Below are 18,791 nucleotides of genomic sequence, written 5' to 3' on the forward strand. Positions count from 1 at the left end.
TACTGGATCTCTAAAGAGAGCGAGATTTGGAAAAGTTGACCCGACTCTACTTCCATTGAATCCCATGGCAGTTTTACTTCTGACTATATCACACAGTTAGGTCAACATAAGCTGCCTTATTGACCTAACAATGTCTGTGTCTACACTACCAGTAGGGTGACCAGATAGCAAGTGTGAAAAATCGGGACAGAGAGTGTGGGGTAATAGGTGCCTATATAAGAAAAATCCCCAACTATCAGGACTGTCCCTATACAAGCGGGACATCTGGTCACCCTAACTACCAGGTCCCTTCCACCGATGTAAATCACCTGCTCCGTCGACTTAATTACTCCACCTCTGCAAGAGGCATAGTGCTGAATTCAGCATAGTTAGGTCAAAGTAGTCATGGGATAGACACTGTGTTGCTTATGTTGACTTAACTGGCCTCCAGGAGGTGTCCTGCTTTGGTTACTGTTCTCAACTCTGCTGCCCAACAGCCAGATACACAGGAAACAGCCCCTCAACTGTTAAAAGACTGGGAACTTTTCCATTTCCTGTTTGTTTGGTCTGGAGCGCTTCCCTGCCCAGATGCTCATGCTGGCTTAATGTTCCAGACGCACTCCTGCCTGGCGTACAAAGAAGGTGGTGGATCTTCTGGGTCAGTGGGGAGAAGAGGTGGGACAGGCATAGATCTGATCTAACTGTAGTGAAGGACATAAATCCACACCGTGTAGAGGTCAAGCATAGGAGTTTATTCCACACAGAGCTGGCGGAGTGTCACCTTGCTTATTAGGCTCAGAGACACTGTCAATCAATTGATTACAATAGAATATATAGATTTTCCATGGGCAGGGGAAAGTGACGGGGTAGGCAGTTCTACACCCCAGGATAGGTTTTGCAGCAAGACAAGATAGCACATTAGCCAATGGTTAAAAGGTTACATGATGTCTCCGCCCATGGTCTCAAGTTAGCAAGTTATCATTTAATTAATACTTTGATAAAATGTTATTAATATAAAACATATATGTTGAATTCTGATTTGGGGTCCATCGGAATGGAGTAACTCCTTTGATTGTCCAACAGGTACATTCCTAGGGGTTAAAGCAAAGAAACAGTGAAAGTATATGACAATACAGTTTGTCTCCTTTAGGTCTTAAGGCAAACATTGGTCCTTGGGAAGGGAGGTGGAAGGATGCCATATTTTATACTGACGTGCCAATTTTTCATAAACTCAAGGTTGGATCTGTGGGAAGAATGTTTCCCTACAGGAGAGACACAATAGGAACAGGATCCTTTGTTCAATTTGAAACATTGAATGAAACATAATTATTCAGTTATTGCTTGAACATCTGGCATTTCTACTGACCGAGCATATCTTAGCAAAGGCAATGTTATCTGTTTACCCTAGCTTTTCTCTTAGCTAATCATTATTTGCAAGACCTCTGGTCTCTTGATCAAACGCTGGACTTTGGGTCTGGAAAAGAGATGGCACAATCCATATACCAGGTTGTTAAATAAAATGCACATGGATTTTAACCCTTCATGTAGAAATGTAGACATATATGAGCAGATTACTCAGGGCTTGGGGGGAGAAGGGCAACACCAGAGACATGCAGCAGTGCTGTGTGAAAATCAAAGAACTGCGTGAGGAGTACCAGATGGCAAGGGACATGAACAGTCACTCTGCTTCAGCACTGCAGACTTGCCACTTTTTTTTTTTACAAGAAGCTGCATGCTATTCTCAGTGGTGAACCCACCATGACCCCTCAAGAGCAGTGTGGATACCTCTGAGGAGTCAGAGTCCCAGGCCACTGCAGGCAACACCGAAGAGGAGAATAGGAAACAGGTGAGTGGGGGATCCATTGTCCCAGAGAGCAGGAGCTGTTTGTAACCACAGAGCAGTCCAGCCAGTCGCAGCACAACAGCAATATTTTGGGGTCTTGTCATGTTCTTATATGCTATATTTTATTTTTAAAAACCAGTTGAGTTAGCATGGCTGTCTGCTTCCCAGAGGCCACACCAGTGGGGCAAAGGTTTCCCTGCAAAAAAGATTGTTTATGCACCCAGGGATGTCCCTGGAATCCTCCAGAGAGATCCCCAGGAAACATTCATGGAGGTACTCTGCAATCCATTGCAGGTTTCTGGAGAAGGCTTGCTTATTTCTTCTACCATGGTAGGACACTTTCCCATACCAATCCAGTATTAATTTGGCTGGCATCATCGCAATACACAGCATAGCAGCATAAGAACCCAGTCTGTACCTGGATATTTGCAGCAGCTGTTCCCTTGTGTCCTCTGTTACCCTCAAAAGATGGTGGTAGTTTTAATTTAAATTGCTCAAACCACAAACAATAGTGGCTGTAGCTCCCCTCCCCCCAAGTGTGATATTTCCTTTCACCCATGCTTTACAAAACATGGTCATAGTTTGGGTGGCAGAGGTCAGCATTGACCTCAGAAACTGCAAGCCTTGGAGCTGGAGAACAGCCACAACAATGGAGGGGATGGTGGAGGGGAAGGAAAACATTGTGGTGGCCACATGCCATTTCAGGCATTCCCCCCGTTGCTGCCTCAGCCAAGGCTTGCAGTTTGGAAGGGGAACACTGGTCGTTGACGTCCAAACAATGTCGATGTTACAAAGGGGAGGTGGCATGGCTCCCTGACCACCTCCAGTTCCACTGCAGGTTGCCCACCCGATAACTGCAGATGGTCTGGTGCCCCCAGGCTATACACACCATGGCTAGGACAGCAAACCGGCTCAATGTATATCTAGTAGAAATGAAAATGCTCTGCTTTACACTTGCATGGATTCAGGGGAGTGATTTTTATTTAGCAACTCTGCACTACACCATGGTTCTGCACTGACAATGGGTCCTTTTTGCTTTGCATGGTCTACAGCTATAAGCATGGCCTTCAGCTCTTCTTTTACACTGGCGGAGAGGGTCTCTCAGATGACATGAAGGTGAAAGAGAACGTGTAATATGTTTCATGAGATAACGAATGCCTCTGGGACAGTGGACACATGGACATTATGAGCAGGAGAACAGCCCAGGAGAAGGAGCATGGCACACAGGAGATGCTGGGAATTCTGAAGGAACAAAAAGACATGTTGAGGCATCTGGTTGACCTTCAGAAGAAACAATTTGAGGCTAGACTTCCTCTGCAGCCCATGCAGAATGGCATTCCAACCTCTCCATGTTCCCCCTCCGAAACATTCCAGTAGGTGAGGGGGGCCAATGCAATATCCCTTGCACTCAACCCCAGGAGAGGATGCCAAGAATAACAGCCTACATGCACTGATGTACGACAAGCAAGGCCACTGAGCTTTTAAAGACAAGATGAATGTTTTCCCCCTCTCGGTTTTATTCCAAGGTTTATTCTTTCCAAGGTTTAATTCTTTGTCAGATCTTTCAGTGTCTATATCTGTGTGCAATAAAAGTCCATATTTTGAAAATTAAATCTTTATTAATTCAAAGCAGGGGAGGGAGGATAGGGAAACAGAGGCAGTGGGGAGAATGTGCATGAGAAAGCAACCCAGCAGTCTCAGCAACATTCAGACTACGGGTAAGCATAATATAGAAAAATAGCTCACATTACTCTGGGTCATTACTAAAGCCTCTCTGAGACACATTGTCCCATGCTGAGCTCTTCTTATAACCCTGGTATCTGGCTGCTCAAAATTAGCAGACAGCCTATCCACCTCCAAACCCCACCCCTGTGGAAACTTCTCTCCCTTTGGCTCACAGATATTATGAAGCATACAGCAGGCAGCTATAACCATGTGGATATTTTTTTTCACTGAGGTCTGGTGCAGTTTGCTCACTAGGTTAGTTACCCTTCAAATGGCCAAAGGCATATTCAGTCACTGTTCTGCACTTACTGAGCCTATTGCTGAACTTGTTGCTATCCAGGTATCTGGTGTACAGCTTCATAAGTTATAGGAGCAAGGGGGGGGTTGGGTCTCCCGCATCATGGTTGGCATTTCAATGTCACCAATGGTGGTTCTGCACTCTGGAAAGAAAGTCCCTGCTTGCACCTTTCTGAACAGATCTGTGTTCTTAAAGATGCAGGCGTCATGCACTTTCCAGGACCATCGCACACTGATGTCAGTAAAATGCCCCTGGTGATCCACCAGCGCTTACAACACCATAGAAAAGTATCCTTTTCTGGTAAGGTATTCTTTGGCAAGGTGGTCTGGTGCCAAGATAGATAGCATGCATATCCCTATCTCCCCACAACAATTAGGGGAACCCATAGCGGCAAAACCATCCAGTATGTCCTGCACATTGCCCAGAGTCACAACCATTCTTAGTAAAAGGTAATTAATGGCCCTGCATACTTGGATCACAGCAACCCTCGTGGTCGACTTACCAACTCCAAATTGATTTCCCACTGATCGGTAGCAGTCTGGCATTGCAAGCTTCCACACAGCAATCGCCACTCGCGTCTCCACTCTCAGAGCAGGTCTCATTGTAGTGTTGCTGTGCTGCAGGGCTGGGTAGAGCTCCGCAAACAGTTCCTGGAAAGTTGCTTTGTGCATACAAAAGTTCTGCAGCCACTGCTCATTATCCCATACTTGCATAATGATATGATCCCACTATTCAGTGCTTGTTTCTCGGGGCAAGAACCAGCACTCCACTGTATTCATCTGCTGCACAACTGCCAACGGCAACCAGGAATTGTTTCATTCCATGGCTTCCAGCAGGGCTACTTGAAGGACATTGCCGTTATCAGCACGGTGGTTCCTCTTGCAGGAAATACTACAGGATAGGGCACATGGTGTTTGCAACACTCATCACAGTACAGACTAGTACAACTGAGCAGGGTCCATGCTTCTCTGCAGATGGCGTATGCCAGCTTTTTTAAAAAAAGATGTGAAATATTATGGGTTGCAGATGAAATCAGAGGAGAGAGAAAACTGCATCTATGAACATTGAAGCCATGTTCCTAGTCACCCCTGTGAGAATGTTTTGGTCCCATGAGACACTGCAAGTCTTCCCCCAAAGCTCCCTGGGGCAAGTTGCACTGTGGGATAACTACCCATGGTGCACTGCTCTCTGCATCGATGCAAGCACTGCTAGTGAGGTCGTGCTTCACTGACAAGGACCATGGTGTGGATATGCACAACTGACTTCATTACTGCGGCAGCTAGATGTCAACTTAAGTTGACATAAGTTCATAGTGTAGACATGCCCTCTGATTTCAGAGTGAGCAGAGTCAGGTGAGCAGAGTCAGGCTAATACTGAGTGCTTTTGAAAATCCCACCCAAACCTCATGCATCACTATAAAGATATAGTAGGGTCCAACAGCCCACAGAAGTATTGGTATCTCTGAAAATGAAGGTATCTGTCCTGGTTCACCACTGAATTAGTTCATTGTAACTCCACAGACTAGCACAGTGATGAATCAGGCCAACTGAACAGAGCTAACCAAATAAGGAAAGCAATCATCTTAGTATCTATCAGTCTATTTGACAATGAGTTCACTAGCTCATCAAAGTGCCAAAATTCTTTGTATCCATTATTCACTATAGATAACTTGACTGGCTGTGACACTGAGAACAAGTGACATGTTACAAATACCCTGAAGTACTGCATAAGCCAAAAGAGTGGCACTTCCAGAGATGAAATCATTATAGCCTCCAAAATGTTGGTTGTCTATCATATTAATGCCACGCCCATCATTACCTTCTTTGACATTCCTCCAATTGTGTAACTAACAGGGATGGCCATTTTAGCTGCTGGCAGGTAATGGATGCTTACATTCAGCCCAACTTTATTTTTAAACACAGTTTTAATCCTCCTTCTTTCTGAAGGCTGCCTGGTGTGGCCATCCAACTTTGGCAATGAACTGAATGATAAAAAGGTACTATGTTGTACAATAAGAGCTGTTTTTTTTTTAGTAATGGACAATATATGTGGCAGAGATTGTGAGTTGGCCTCCATTACAGGCTACATTGAATGATAAGCACTCAGACTAGACTAAGGTTGGAGGAAGGGAAGCAATCTGATAATGATCACAATCTGATACTAATCAGCAAAGATTATGGATGGCCTCCAAATTCAGCTTTACTAGATTCCAAAACCCAGCGCTTGATATTTGATCACAATACTTACCAGCAGCATTCATTAGAATGGAAAGGCTTCAGGTTAGAGCTGGGCCAAATTTTTTGGACAAAACTTTTTCTGACTAAAAATGCAGATTCAGTAACACTGAAATGTTTTCCGATTTTGTGCTGGTTTCGCCGAATAGTTTCAGTTGAAAAAAACTCCTAAACAAAATTTCCTCAAAACTGAAATGTGTTGATTTTTCAGTTAGAAATGATTTTACTTCATCATTTCCTTTATTTAAAAAAAATCAAAAAAGTTTTTTAAAATGTCAACATTTAAATGAAACATTTTGTTCAACCTGAAACATTTTTAAAAAATTATTTGCCAAACATTTCCAAAAAATAATTAAACCTAGTCACACACACCCCTTTTTTTAAAATAAATTTTCAGTCCTCCAAAAAAAATCCACTATTCACACAGCTCTACTGGAGATAAAGGCCAGGATGAAATATGTCAGATAAAATAAGGGCTGACTCTATCTATACAAAACTCAAACCAAACTCAAAACAAAATGATGAAGTGTGTAAAGATTATTTTAATTATTATTCCACACCACTATATTTCTGGGATGGGGTGGAAGCACAAATCCTGAAACACCTCTGGAAGAGATAGTTGGAGAATCCTGGCTCTATTGAAGTCAGTGGCAAAATCCCACTGACTTCAGTGAGACCAGGAATTCACCCATGGTAGTTTCATGCTGATCAATTCATACTAGAAATATCATAACTAAGTCTGCTCTATTAAGATTTCCCATGTAATTATGCAGATGCAAGAGGGTCAAAGAGTTCAGATAAACTCCAGATACATATCCAAACTTTTGTTGGGTGCTTATCTACATAAAATCTAAATTTCAAGTCTTTGGAGGTTAGAATAATAGAATCACGGGGTTAGAAGTGACCACAAGGGTCATCTAGTCTAACCCCCTGCCCAGATGAAGGAAGTGTTGTGTCTCAGTTATCCAACCCAGATGGCTATCCAACTACCTATTGAAAGTCTCCAGCAAAGGAGCTTAGGTTAAGAAATTGTAGGTTAATACATGTAGTTCTAGACTGAACATTACTACAAAATTGTAATTAAATGAATATATGGCAACTGAAAAACTAATATATGATATGTGGACAGCAAACACTGGTGAAATTTGATTTTAATTAGTGATCAAGCTTTGCAAAACTTTCCACTGCTCAGATGCCAATCAAAAAAATAAAACTATGTGGAAAATATTTACCCCTCCTCATGTAACTGTACACATTCCCAAAATGCTTAAATTCGTCTCCATGTTTTTAGAAGATACGCTGTTACTAATGTGTGGACGCCAATAAATTAATTAGAGGAAAATGAACCAAAAATAGTTATTCAGTTATTCAGCATGTCAGAAAATGCTTTGCAGGATATTCATGCTTGGAAGATGAAGATGACAAGATAGCCAGCCATCAAGAAACAATGTGGAACGGTCAACACTGAGCTTACAGAATTTAATAGCACAAATGCATAAACACAGCACTGGGAAGCTTTACCAAACTTTAAATAAGATCACCAGTAATTAGCAATCACATTTACTTTGATCCTTTTATGTCAAGGTCCCCACACAGATCCAAGGCCCCATCTTTTTGAAGGCAGGTTTTTTACACAGCTGCAATATGTTAAAAGTGCCTGGCATACAATATGGCCCCAGTACTACCCTAGAATGGCTGCACAGACGTCCCATTGCTATTTTCTCCCCATTTCTGGGCCTGATCCTGAAAATTCTGAGCCTTCTCAACTCCCACTGACTTTGAGGGTAGTTAAAGGCAGCGTGTTCATCACAGGATCATAACTTCTCTTTCCTTACATAACATTCTTGAAAGCTATATTAGCTTCCTCAGTGAAGTGGATAACTCCCATAAGAGTTAATATCCTTATCTGCCTCCTTGAATGCACATGTTTATAATTTAATGTCCTACACTTTGCCTGCCTATAATAAATCCTTATAAACATTTTTTTTCCAAACCAAACTGGGAGTTTAGCACTACATTGCAGTGAAAACCTGCCAAGTGAGCGTGTGTAAGAGTGTGTGTGTGTGTAAGTAATCCTGGCCCCATTGAAGTCAGTGGGAGTTTGCCATTTACCTAAATGGGACCAGCATTTCACCCAAGGAATCTTTCCTTTGATTTCAGTCAGCTTTGGATCACCCGCTATATTTGGGGAAATGTGTCTGTCTGTTGTTCAAGGTACATAAATTATGACCAGACACTATGGTAGTGGGTGTGCAAATGTACCTAATAGTAATAATAGATTATTTTCAGTAACTTGGGCCAAAGCATTTTACTATTTCCATTAGTAACCACTCCACCTCAGAATTACTGAGTTCTACATACACTTGTGTTTCATAGAATATCAAGGTTGGAAGGGACCTCAGGAGATCATCTAGTCCAACCCCCTACTCAAACAGAACCAATCCCCAGACAGATTTTTTTACCCCTCTTCCCTAAATGACCCCCTTAAGGATTGAACTCACAATGCTAGGTTTAACAGGCTAATGCTCAAACCACTGAGCTATTCCTCCCTTCCTGTTTTCCTATTTCTAAGTTCTCTGGGCCTGAGGTCTGGCTGAAATGCCCACAATGCAGGTCACAGGGTGTGCTAACTTACAGACTCCCTCCCTACACACAAGGTGAAATCCTGTCCACTGAAATCAATGGCAAACTTGCATTAACTTCAAGTGGGGCCAAGATTTCTCCTACAGCATCATACATAACCAGGCCTGGTGTCAGAGTTAGGCACAGATGCAGGGTGGAACACAGGCTGGCTTGAGTTGAAATATGCTCATCTAGAGGTGGAGCAGCTGAAGTAGCAGCAAGGGCATTCTGTTGAAACTACTAGCAATAGGAGTGTCCCTAGTCAAATAGTGATGCAGAACAGGCTGGAGAGACTGCTTCCTTTAGGACCCTATATACCTGTGTAACGGTGACAGTTGTGCCCCTGCATATCCAGCCCCTTGGCTCTGCTCCTCACAGACTCAAGGATACCCCAAGCTGGTGCAACTCCCCAGCTCTTTATTTGTATCCATTTCCTACCATCAGCGTCCTACTATATACAGGCTATTTATAACAACTTGGGCTAACACAGGCCTAGCCAGCAACAGAGTAGCTTGGTCTCTGCCCCCTTTTCAGTCACTTCTTCCCAGCCTTATAGCTCCTGCCTAATGAGGCTGGTAGGTGCAGTCAGTGATTAGGCAAAACTAGGCTATTTACCCACCCCAATCGATTTCCCCTGATTGGGGTTGGTGTGGCAGGAACTCACTGAGACCGCCCCAGCAGTGCCCTGCCATGGGATCACCTGGGTTGGTCCTCATGGGTGGATTGGATGAACTCTGGATGGATAGCATGGGCCCTATCACAGGACCTGCAGGTAATTGCATTCGGATAACTCACCAGGCTTAAGGAGGATCAGGCTCAGGCATACCACATCAGGGCCGTAAGGGGAAGGCTGATCTGCCACTCACTCTATTGTTCTAGAAATATACCTTTCCATTGTAGGTAGGATTTCAGCATTGATGGCTCTTAGTCTTTAATGAGTGCTAGCATCAGGGTTAAAGAAAATTAATATTTGGTTTTAGATTACGATGTCAGCTGTAAGGGATCAGGAAGCAAACACTATACTTTCCCTGTTGTTTCAGTCAGATTCACCTGGAATTGTTTCATTGGTTATTTTTTACTACTGATTGTTTACTGTAAAATAATGAAGCCTTTTGGCTGCTTTTTCAAATGAAGAGGGGTATGTTTCTACATTCATTTTCAACCAATTTGGTCTGGGTCTCTCGAAGGAATAGGAGGTTAGCCAGTACTATAGAATCTGTTTGCAATGAAGTAATGCCTTTGTTAATGAGATTTAACCCAATTTAACTGAAGAAAATAACTTTTAAAATGCACACTTTTGCTCCCATGAATTTCAATAATGGCAAAGCACCACTGAAAACCTTTTAAGTGAAACTGAGAGCTCTCATTAGCAAAGCAAAAATTGCATGAAAGCAAGTCTCTGTAGTTTAAGAATTATATAGTCAATATTAAGTGTGAGCCACTTAAACTAAAAATTTACTTTACAAGAAATTGTTTTCACGCACCCCATTTGGATTAGCTATATAGTGCATTGCAAATGCACAACCTGTTTGTTTCTAGCCACTTCATATATGCAACAGTGTAGAAATGGAAGAGAATTCTGCTTTTCACCAGCCTGTCAGTGTTTCTTGCCATAGCCTGCAACTTTTGATGGTAAACCTTGTGCTGACTGCCATAAATCATGAAACTTTCAACATTCATTTTCTGAAGAACTGTTTAAGATCATATCTTTCATCAACCACTGCCCCATCACACATGTTATTCCTGTGATTAAGTGTCCTTATGAACTAGCACGTGTTACTAAAAGCTACTAGAGCATTTCAAAAGTGCAAATTTGAAGGAAAAGTATAATAAGGTAGTCATTCAGCTTAGGCTTTGACCCATTTAATCGGGAGATCTCCTCATTATGCAATTTATTGAAGTACGAAAACCAAATTTCTTTCAAGCACAAGTTGTAATGTAAGTAAAGTGATAAAGTGCTAATGAAAACAAAGCATTTCAAATCACTATATTTAATAGCATTTTATCAAGTGGTTAGGCAGACTTATGGATTTTATTACAATTTTTGCTAGTAATCATTAATCTGCTGAAAGTTTCCTAGCAATCAGGGACTCGTTTCATTATTCTAAAACTCTAACTATAATAATCCACAGTTTTATTTTTAATACATGATTGTGCTTTTGTTGAAACATACAATGAACAACATGGTCCCTTTTCATACCTTTTTTTCTTTGTCTCTGGTGGCTTGCTTCCATGGCAACTCTGTCATTTTCTACAACGAGTTTCCAAATTTCTCAATTAAACACCTATTTAGGGAGTATTTCAGGGTTTATTGATAGTCTTTTCACCTTTGCAACAATATTGTGATTTGATAAAGATAAATTTGTTCTATGCAGAAATGAGACATGGAAATTAGACCACTTGATCCCAATACCTCACAGAAATAACTTGCATTTTATACATATGAAATATTTAGCTACTCTTTTATTCCCATCAGATGTTCAACATTTTATTTAAGTTAAAATTTTCATAAGTATCAATTTGCTGAAGGAGTCAATCTTTAAAATTTTATTATGGTGAATTATATGTAATTAGGGAAACTTTTTTGGTAATTTAAAATCTTATTTAATGAATGACAACTGAGAGATAGCATGGTCCAGTGCATGGAACAAGGGATGGAGCATCAAAAGACCTGGCTGGAATATGATGAGTAGAACTAGAGAAAGAGGAACAGGTTTCTGGAGAGAGATAGTTGGGTGTGGGGCTATAAGATCAGGAATGTAAGCCTGGGGGGTTGCTCCCAATTGTGGTATGGAGATAAACAGAGTCTTTACATGTAACACTGGCCTCTCAGTATGTTTCTTCAAGCTCTGTTTTCTTACAACTCTGCCTGTTTGTTACATTGCTTCACTAATGAAACCCTGGGTACTGTTCCTAGATTTGCCACAAGTTTCTGCTATAGGACATACACTGCAAAGAAAAACCTGTGGCACCAGGGGCAGGTCTAAACTACTGGTTAAGATGATCTAACTTACGTTGCTCAGAGGTTTGAAAAAGCCCCCACCCCAGAGTGACGCAAGCTTCACATTGTCCTTGGCGGTGCTATGTCGGCGGGAGACGCTCGTCCCACTTGCGGGGTTTCAGAGCCTTGGCTAGAACAGCTGCACAGCTATTTTTAGCCCTGCAACCCAAGCCCCACGATTCTGAGTCAACTGACCTGGGATCTGAGTCTCAGTGCCGAGGGTTTTTCTTTATAGTGTAGACATACTTTGTGCCCCTGGGCAAGCAATTTGGGCCAAAATTCAAGTTTAGGCTAGTCTAGTGGTGAGAGTGATAACAATGGCGGTACCATTTCTTTGTTACAACTGTGCTCAACACCCTGGCCATGGAGAAATATAATTCCTCTCATTAATTTTTGTCATGGCTAGACTCTGAACACATTTAAATAATTGACTTCAATACAGGGCCGCCCAGAGAATTCCGGGGGCCCGGGGTCTTCGGCGGCGGGAGGCCCTTCCGTTCCGGGACCCGCCGCCGAAGCGCCCCGAATACCCGCGGCGGGAGCCCCCCGCTGCCGAATTACCGCCGAAGCGGGACCCACCGCCGAAGTGCAGCCCGGTCTTCGGCGGTAATTCAGCGGGGGGGGGTCCCCGCCGCGGGTCTTCAGGGCACTTCGGCGGCAGGTCCCGGAACGGAAGGGGCCCCCCGCCGCCGAAGACCGGGCTGCGCTTCGGTGGCGGGTCCCGCTTCCCCCCTGCCCCAGCCCCAGCCTCTTACCCCCGGCTCCCTCCTCACCCGGAGTCTCAGCGCCTCGCCGGAACAGCCGCAGCGTGCGGCCGGCGGGGCCTGAGCTCCGTCCCGCTCAGAGCCGCGTGGTGAGGGGGCGGGGCTGTGAGCTCCACGCCGAGCGGAGGGAGCTGAGTTCAGCCCGGAGCTCCCAGCCCCGCCCCCTCACCATGTGGCTCTGAGCGGGGCGGGGCTCAGGGGCCCCGCTGGAGACTCGGCACTTGATGCGCTGAGGCTCCAGGAGAGGGGCGGAGGCGGGAGCCTCCGCTGTTCTCTTGGGGGCCCCTGCGGAGCCCGGGGCCCGGGGCAAATTGCCCCCTTTGCCCCCCCTTCTGGGCGGCCCTGCTTCAATATGTGCAGACAATGACTTGGAAGGAGTTCAAGGAAAGCTTACTGAGTGAGAATGGGATCTCTGAACAAGCTCTGAGCTCGTCTCCACTTCACATGCTACAGCGGCGGAGTAGCACTTCAGTGTAGACACTCATTACAGTGACAGGAGGGGTTCCCCTCTTGGCATAGTTAATCCACCTCCCCAAGAGGCAGTAGCTAGATTGAAGGAAGAATCCTAGCGCTGTCTACACCGGGGGTTAGATTGTCTTAACTACATCGCTAATGGGGGAGTGTGTGGATTTTTCACACCCCTGAGCAACATAGCTGGGTCATCATAACTTTCAGGGAGAGGAACTGTACAGTGGGGAGCTTATAAAAAGCAGTGCAGCTGAGAACCTGGACTTTGGCACCAACAGAGAGGAATATCCCAGAGTATGAGATATTGAACTGTTGCAATTCTTTTTTTCAAGATCCCTGCTGGACAAACTGTACATGTATAATAAATTCAGCTTTAAAAAAGTAAAGTTTCCCTCAAAATAAATGGAATCAAAAGGCATGAGAAATATGATATGGCATTCAACTGCACTCTCCAAAAATGCACTGACTGAAATTGCAATCACAACAATACAAACTGCTGTCCTGGTAAAAATGCTGAGTGTGAGAAAGAAAAGATGCAGAGACATTTAAGAGTGGTTTGTGGGATTAATAGCGGACATTGAGTCTTGTGCCACTACAGAAAACAGCTGACTGAAATCCAGCCCAGGACAGCGGTGAGGGACATTTATTACCTTTTGATGGAAGTTTGGTGGCCAGCATGAAGTACACAAGTGGTCTTGGTCCAGTTCCCAGTAGTTAAATATTCATATCACAAAAGTTACCACTATAATCAGCACCTTGTTAGACATCCTTGAGAGAAAGATCAAAGAATTAGTAGATGCAGATGCTGAACAAACTGTTCATCAACTCTGGCCATAAGCTGAGGCACATTGGCAAGACATCTAGAGAAGCATGCACTGCTGCTGCCCTTGTTGTAACTGATCTGTAAGTAAAGAGGATTTCAGTTTCCAGGCCTGTCAAATAGGCACTGCCCGTTAGCACTGAAGTCACAAAATGATTAAAAAAGAAGACTAGTGTAATAGCGTACGGTCTGTGCAGTCTATAGCTGCCAAATTTGTTGCACAGTCCAGCCAGTAATGTAAAACTGTGCTCCAGAATCCTTTTTTAAAAGGAGATATGTTTCTAGTCCTAATAGCTGCAAAGAAAACTTTAGGGATCTAAACCAGGTGTAAAGCAATGTAGTGCTGACTTCGAGTCTGCACACAGCCTGACACCATAACTATTTGAACTTCTCCCATTCTTCTTACTGGATTATTAACTCTGAAATTTAAGGATGACTATTTAACAGTTAACAATTCCACTGCTGATCATTTTAGCAAAAAAACAAACAAACACAAAAAACCAGCTAAAGTGCATATCCACAGTCCCCAAATGCCTCCCATTGCTTTCAAGGCGCGAAAGGCAGTAGTTGATCCCTATCCAGCTGCCATTAACTATAGCTTACCCCTGAGTAAACAAGAAATCTTTCAGTAGAATTTGGGTCCAGTTTGCATAGGACTACTGGAAGGCTTGACTATATAAAAGGAGTGCACAGCATCAAGGCTGATATTCACAGAATGTACAGATGATCACATCTCTCTCTCTCTGTGCTAATGCAAGAAGGTTTCCTGCTTTGTCTAGTCTAATTCTAATCATCAGGCAGGACTTCCATCATTTCTCCTGGGTGATACAGCTTAATGAATCTCACTGTCAGGAGGTTTTCCCTGATACACAACCTAACCTTTTGAATTTAATCCCAATATTTCCAGTAATACTTGCTTCTTACTGTGCTAAATATAATTAATTTCTCTCTTTCGCTGGTCTTTACACATGCCAAATACCTACAAATTGCTGTCTCCCCCACATAGCTATGGGACATCTTAGGACCCTAAGCTAGCCATATTTAACTTTAATTTATCATCAATTCCTATTACTTTTTCCTTGGTTCACTTCATCGTGACAATCTCCCACATCCACCCAAGCATTCAGTCTTTTGGTTCTTACTCAGAAATCCTCCCATTCATTTCTGAAAATACATCTTGATACTGTGGGTATACCCCATCCGTTAATTTAAAAGAGATTCTGGTGCACTTGTGTATCAGTACCAACCTTGCACTCTCCTACTGTCTGGAACCCCAAGTAAGGCTTATCTGCTCATGGACAACAGGGAAGTGCAGACATGTCAGAGATCAGGCTGGCCAGATTGCACTTTTTATTACAAATACCCTGAAGAACCTTGACCAAAGAGTCTTGTTAGTCTCCCTTATGGTTTTTGACAAACAGGAAGGTAAGGAGGAAAATATTGCAACAGCATGTACACTTTGCAAATGAAAAAGCACACAAAAATCTCTTTATCTATTCTGGTGCCTCATTATAAAGAATATTTCCAATATGCTGCCCTTTATATTTAATAAAAATTATTACCATACTTTCTTTGGACTAAATGCTGGCATATAGCCACAGATCAGACACAACCCAAAATTAAATTAAAAAATTTATTGGGCTACTAACTTCCAATTTAGAAGGACGTCCATGATGGACAGTGAGACCAGGGTAATGGCATATAGGGCTCTGCTGCAACTCTATTTCTCATCAACCAAGAGATGTGAAAGAGGAAACAGAGTTCATGGTCTCTACTATTATCTATTCTGGTGCCTATCTAGCCACATGCACATGCAAATCAGGGATTTACATGCAGCCTTTAGGTAATGCATGTGCAAAGTAGGTGCACACTTATTATTTATAGTACAGTAGTGTCCAGAAACCCAAATAAAAGGCCCCATTATGAAATAAAGGCCTCGTTATGCTAGAAACGTCACAAACACATAGTAAGATATATAGTCTCTGCCCTGAGGAGCTAACAAGGTAAGTATACAAGATGGATAAAGTTTGGGAGGGGAAATAGTAACTGAGATGTGAGGTGACTTGGCCAGGGTCACATAATAAGTAAGTGACTGAGCCAGGAATTAAATCCAGATCTCCTGAGTCCCAGTCTAGTGCTCTATTTATTATACCACAAAATCACGCCTAAATTATACTGAAAAAATCAGGCCCTGGGTATATTGTGTATTTTATTTCCAAATAAGGATTCATGTGCAGGTTTCTTTACTAAGGTTCTGATCCTGCAAAGGCTTTAGAAGATGTGTAACATTATGTACTGAGAACTCCCATTGAAGTCAGTGGATTTACACACACGCATAAAGTTAAGCACTTGCATAAATCTTTGCAGGATTGGGACCTTAGAGTGGTATGTGGGGTTGAAAAAAAGGGGTAGGAAGACAGAAAATATAGATTGTAATGCCAAAGATATTCATGGGCCTTTTCCTGTATCTGCTTTAGGAGGTTTCTATATGTTGAGTAAGTGTGAGTTGTTGGATTCTGGGTTTTTTTTCCCCTTCGCTTCAGCCAGGATACGCTTATTGCTGAGCATGCTTTTTTTTCTTTTTCTTTCCAACTGCAATTCCTGTTGGGCTAATTTGTTGTTTGGAAATGTTTTTGCATGACCAGGCAAGCAGCTAGGATGATTGTCCCCAGGAGCAATGCCTTTCTTCATCTCATCACATTACATAACTACTTATGTCTATAAAAGCTGTCTTCTTCTGCAGCGCATATACCTCTCCCCCTAGGCCACGGCTCTTTCCACTGATGACAGCTTCTTACCATGTTTCCTTCTCTGTTTAGATCTGGGAATAAAGTCTTCCTTTTCCCTTCTAGCCTTGTTCTCATTTCAGATGGTAATCTGGGCTGGTTGGAAAATTTCTTTATAGAGCCTTCATTCATTTAGTCGTATTATTATCGGTGTTTCTGTGTTAACTACTATGGATTATCATCTGGAAGAGAAGTGTATTATGGGGATACAACTAGAGCAATGAAGCTAATGAGCAATGACAGCACTGGGTCCACCACTTACAATAATATATTAAAAATAATACTGTCTGCCCTTCAAAACATCTAGCAAAATATTTTAAAAATTCAGATTTTTTAAAATTTTAATTTAGAAACTATCAAAAAATTCTGTATGCAGGGTTAATAAAATATAACATGCAAAAATAGGAGGAGATGCGTACAGAAAACAGCATTGGCCCATACATGCTAGGAACTGAGCCATGAGACATTTAACAATGCTTCCTCACAAATATATGAAGACATTTAATAAATGGATTTAGTTGTTTGGTTTCAGGATATTTTTAGCTACTAAATATTTGCTAATAACTCACTACTAGAAGAGATCACATTGCCAGTGGCATAAATCAAAGTCTCATTGTAAAGAATATTTCCAATATGCTGCCCTTTATATTTAATCAAAATTATTACCATACTTTCTTTGGACTAAATGCTGGCATACAGCCACAGACCAGTCACAGCCTAAAATTAAATTTAAAAATGTATTGGGTTACTAACTTCCAATTTAGAAGGATGTCCATGATGGACAGTGAGACCAGGGTAATGGCATATAGGGCTCTGATGCAACTCTATTTCTCGTCAACCAAGACATGTGAAGGAAAAAACAGAGTTCATGGTCTCTACTACTCAAACCTTTAATGTGGTGCTCATAAGAAAGGATGGCCTTTGGAGATAAAAGTAGTTTGTATTAATGTAACATATATACCTGGCTAGACTGTGCTGATATAATCTGACCTATGTAAGTGGTAGAGGAGAGCAGTGCTCCTCCAGTCACACCCCAGGGATGGAATTGTGAGAGTTGTATGATTCCTTCCTTGCTACTTACTACTTCCCTGGAGCAAGTAATCTGCTATTGGCCCATAACAGTAAGACATTACCACCTGCTCCTTGGGGAAGGGGGTTAGATTCAAGGCTTGCCCATACTGCTCCTGCTTACTCATTGGGATAGCAAACACAGTGCTTGCTTACTCCCCCTACCCCACCTCTCTCAACCTGTGCCTGGTCCAAGGTAGCCATGCAGGGGTAAACAGAAGAACACTTATCTAAATCATATCCATGAAAGTGTTGTAGGAGCAGCAGTGATCTGTATGCTCTGTATGACTATGCTCGATATAACCTGTAGGTTCAAAAGGTCTGTTACACCTTCCCCTGCCTCCTTTTGTCTCCTCTCCCTCTTTGAATACCCATGAAGTGGCTTTCCTCCTCCCCCTCCCTCCTGGAATACTTCTGGGGTGAATGGGCTGCTTGAGCAGCTGGCAGATCAGAAAAGTTCCCAGATACACAAGGTGTCTGGCACTCTGATTAGGCAGCAATCACACGCCCAATGTATGGACACTGTATGGACACTGCCCGAGGTGGAGTGTGACCAACCAGACATGGCCAAGTCATCTCTAGTTGCAGCCCGTGAGTAGCAGGTCCTTAAAAGGGGAAGGGGCCATGTGCTCGGGAGTGCACTCACAAGACTGTATCTCCTGTGAAGGCCCTTCGCCTGGACTGCCTGGCCAGTGGTCCACCAAGTTGCATTCTATCATGCCTCAGGAAGACTTACCTTCATCACACTATCCATCACTGCACTGTGGGATACTTACCTTCAAGGATCCTGACATCTCCAGTGCCGTGCCTGGCTGGGGAGCATGAGTATGCGAGTGTGAGTGTGACCCCCTGCCCTCCTTTTGAGCTTAGCTATCAGTATAATAAACATGCTACTTTATGCCAAACTCTGGTGGGTCATTAGTCCTCCCTAAGCTTACTAGCTGGCCCAATTTCAGGTAACAGCAAGAGCAAAATATTGGCTGTTTATGGGAATCATTTCTGGAATCTCCAAAGTTAGTAGAATGACCTGAGGTCTTGTGAGAATAGGTCCTTGTGAAAATATTTGGCAGTCTTGTAGTGAGATAATTTCCCTGGTCAGCAGGCCTAGTGGCTGGGCCTCTGATTCCAGTCTTTCTTTCAGTTCAATGGATCTCACCTCCTCTGGATGAAGTCCCAGCTAGGT

The 18,791-nt window shown here is 43.0% G+C and overlaps 1 long non-coding RNA gene across 1 annotated transcript; it reads right to left on the reverse strand.

The window, feature by feature from the left end:
- Positions 1-1,011: 1,011 nt before the first annotated feature.
- LOC123362733 lies at positions 1,012-18,436 on the reverse strand. Its single transcript, XR_006576540.1, has 5 exons — positions 18,385-18,436; positions 13,585-13,702; positions 10,902-10,986; positions 4,348-4,833; positions 1,012-1,070 (listed from the first exon to the last, which is right to left on the reverse strand). It is a non-coding gene; the product is annotated as an uncharacterized LOC123362733 (long non-coding RNA).
- Positions 18,437-18,791: the final 355 nt, after the last annotated feature.

Source organism: Mauremys mutica, chromosome 2 (genome assembly GCF_020497125.1).
Source record: "Mauremys mutica isolate MM-2020 ecotype Southern chromosome 2, ASM2049712v1, whole genome shotgun sequence".
Lineage (NCBI taxonomy): Eukaryota > Metazoa > Chordata > Testudines > Geoemydidae > Mauremys > Mauremys mutica.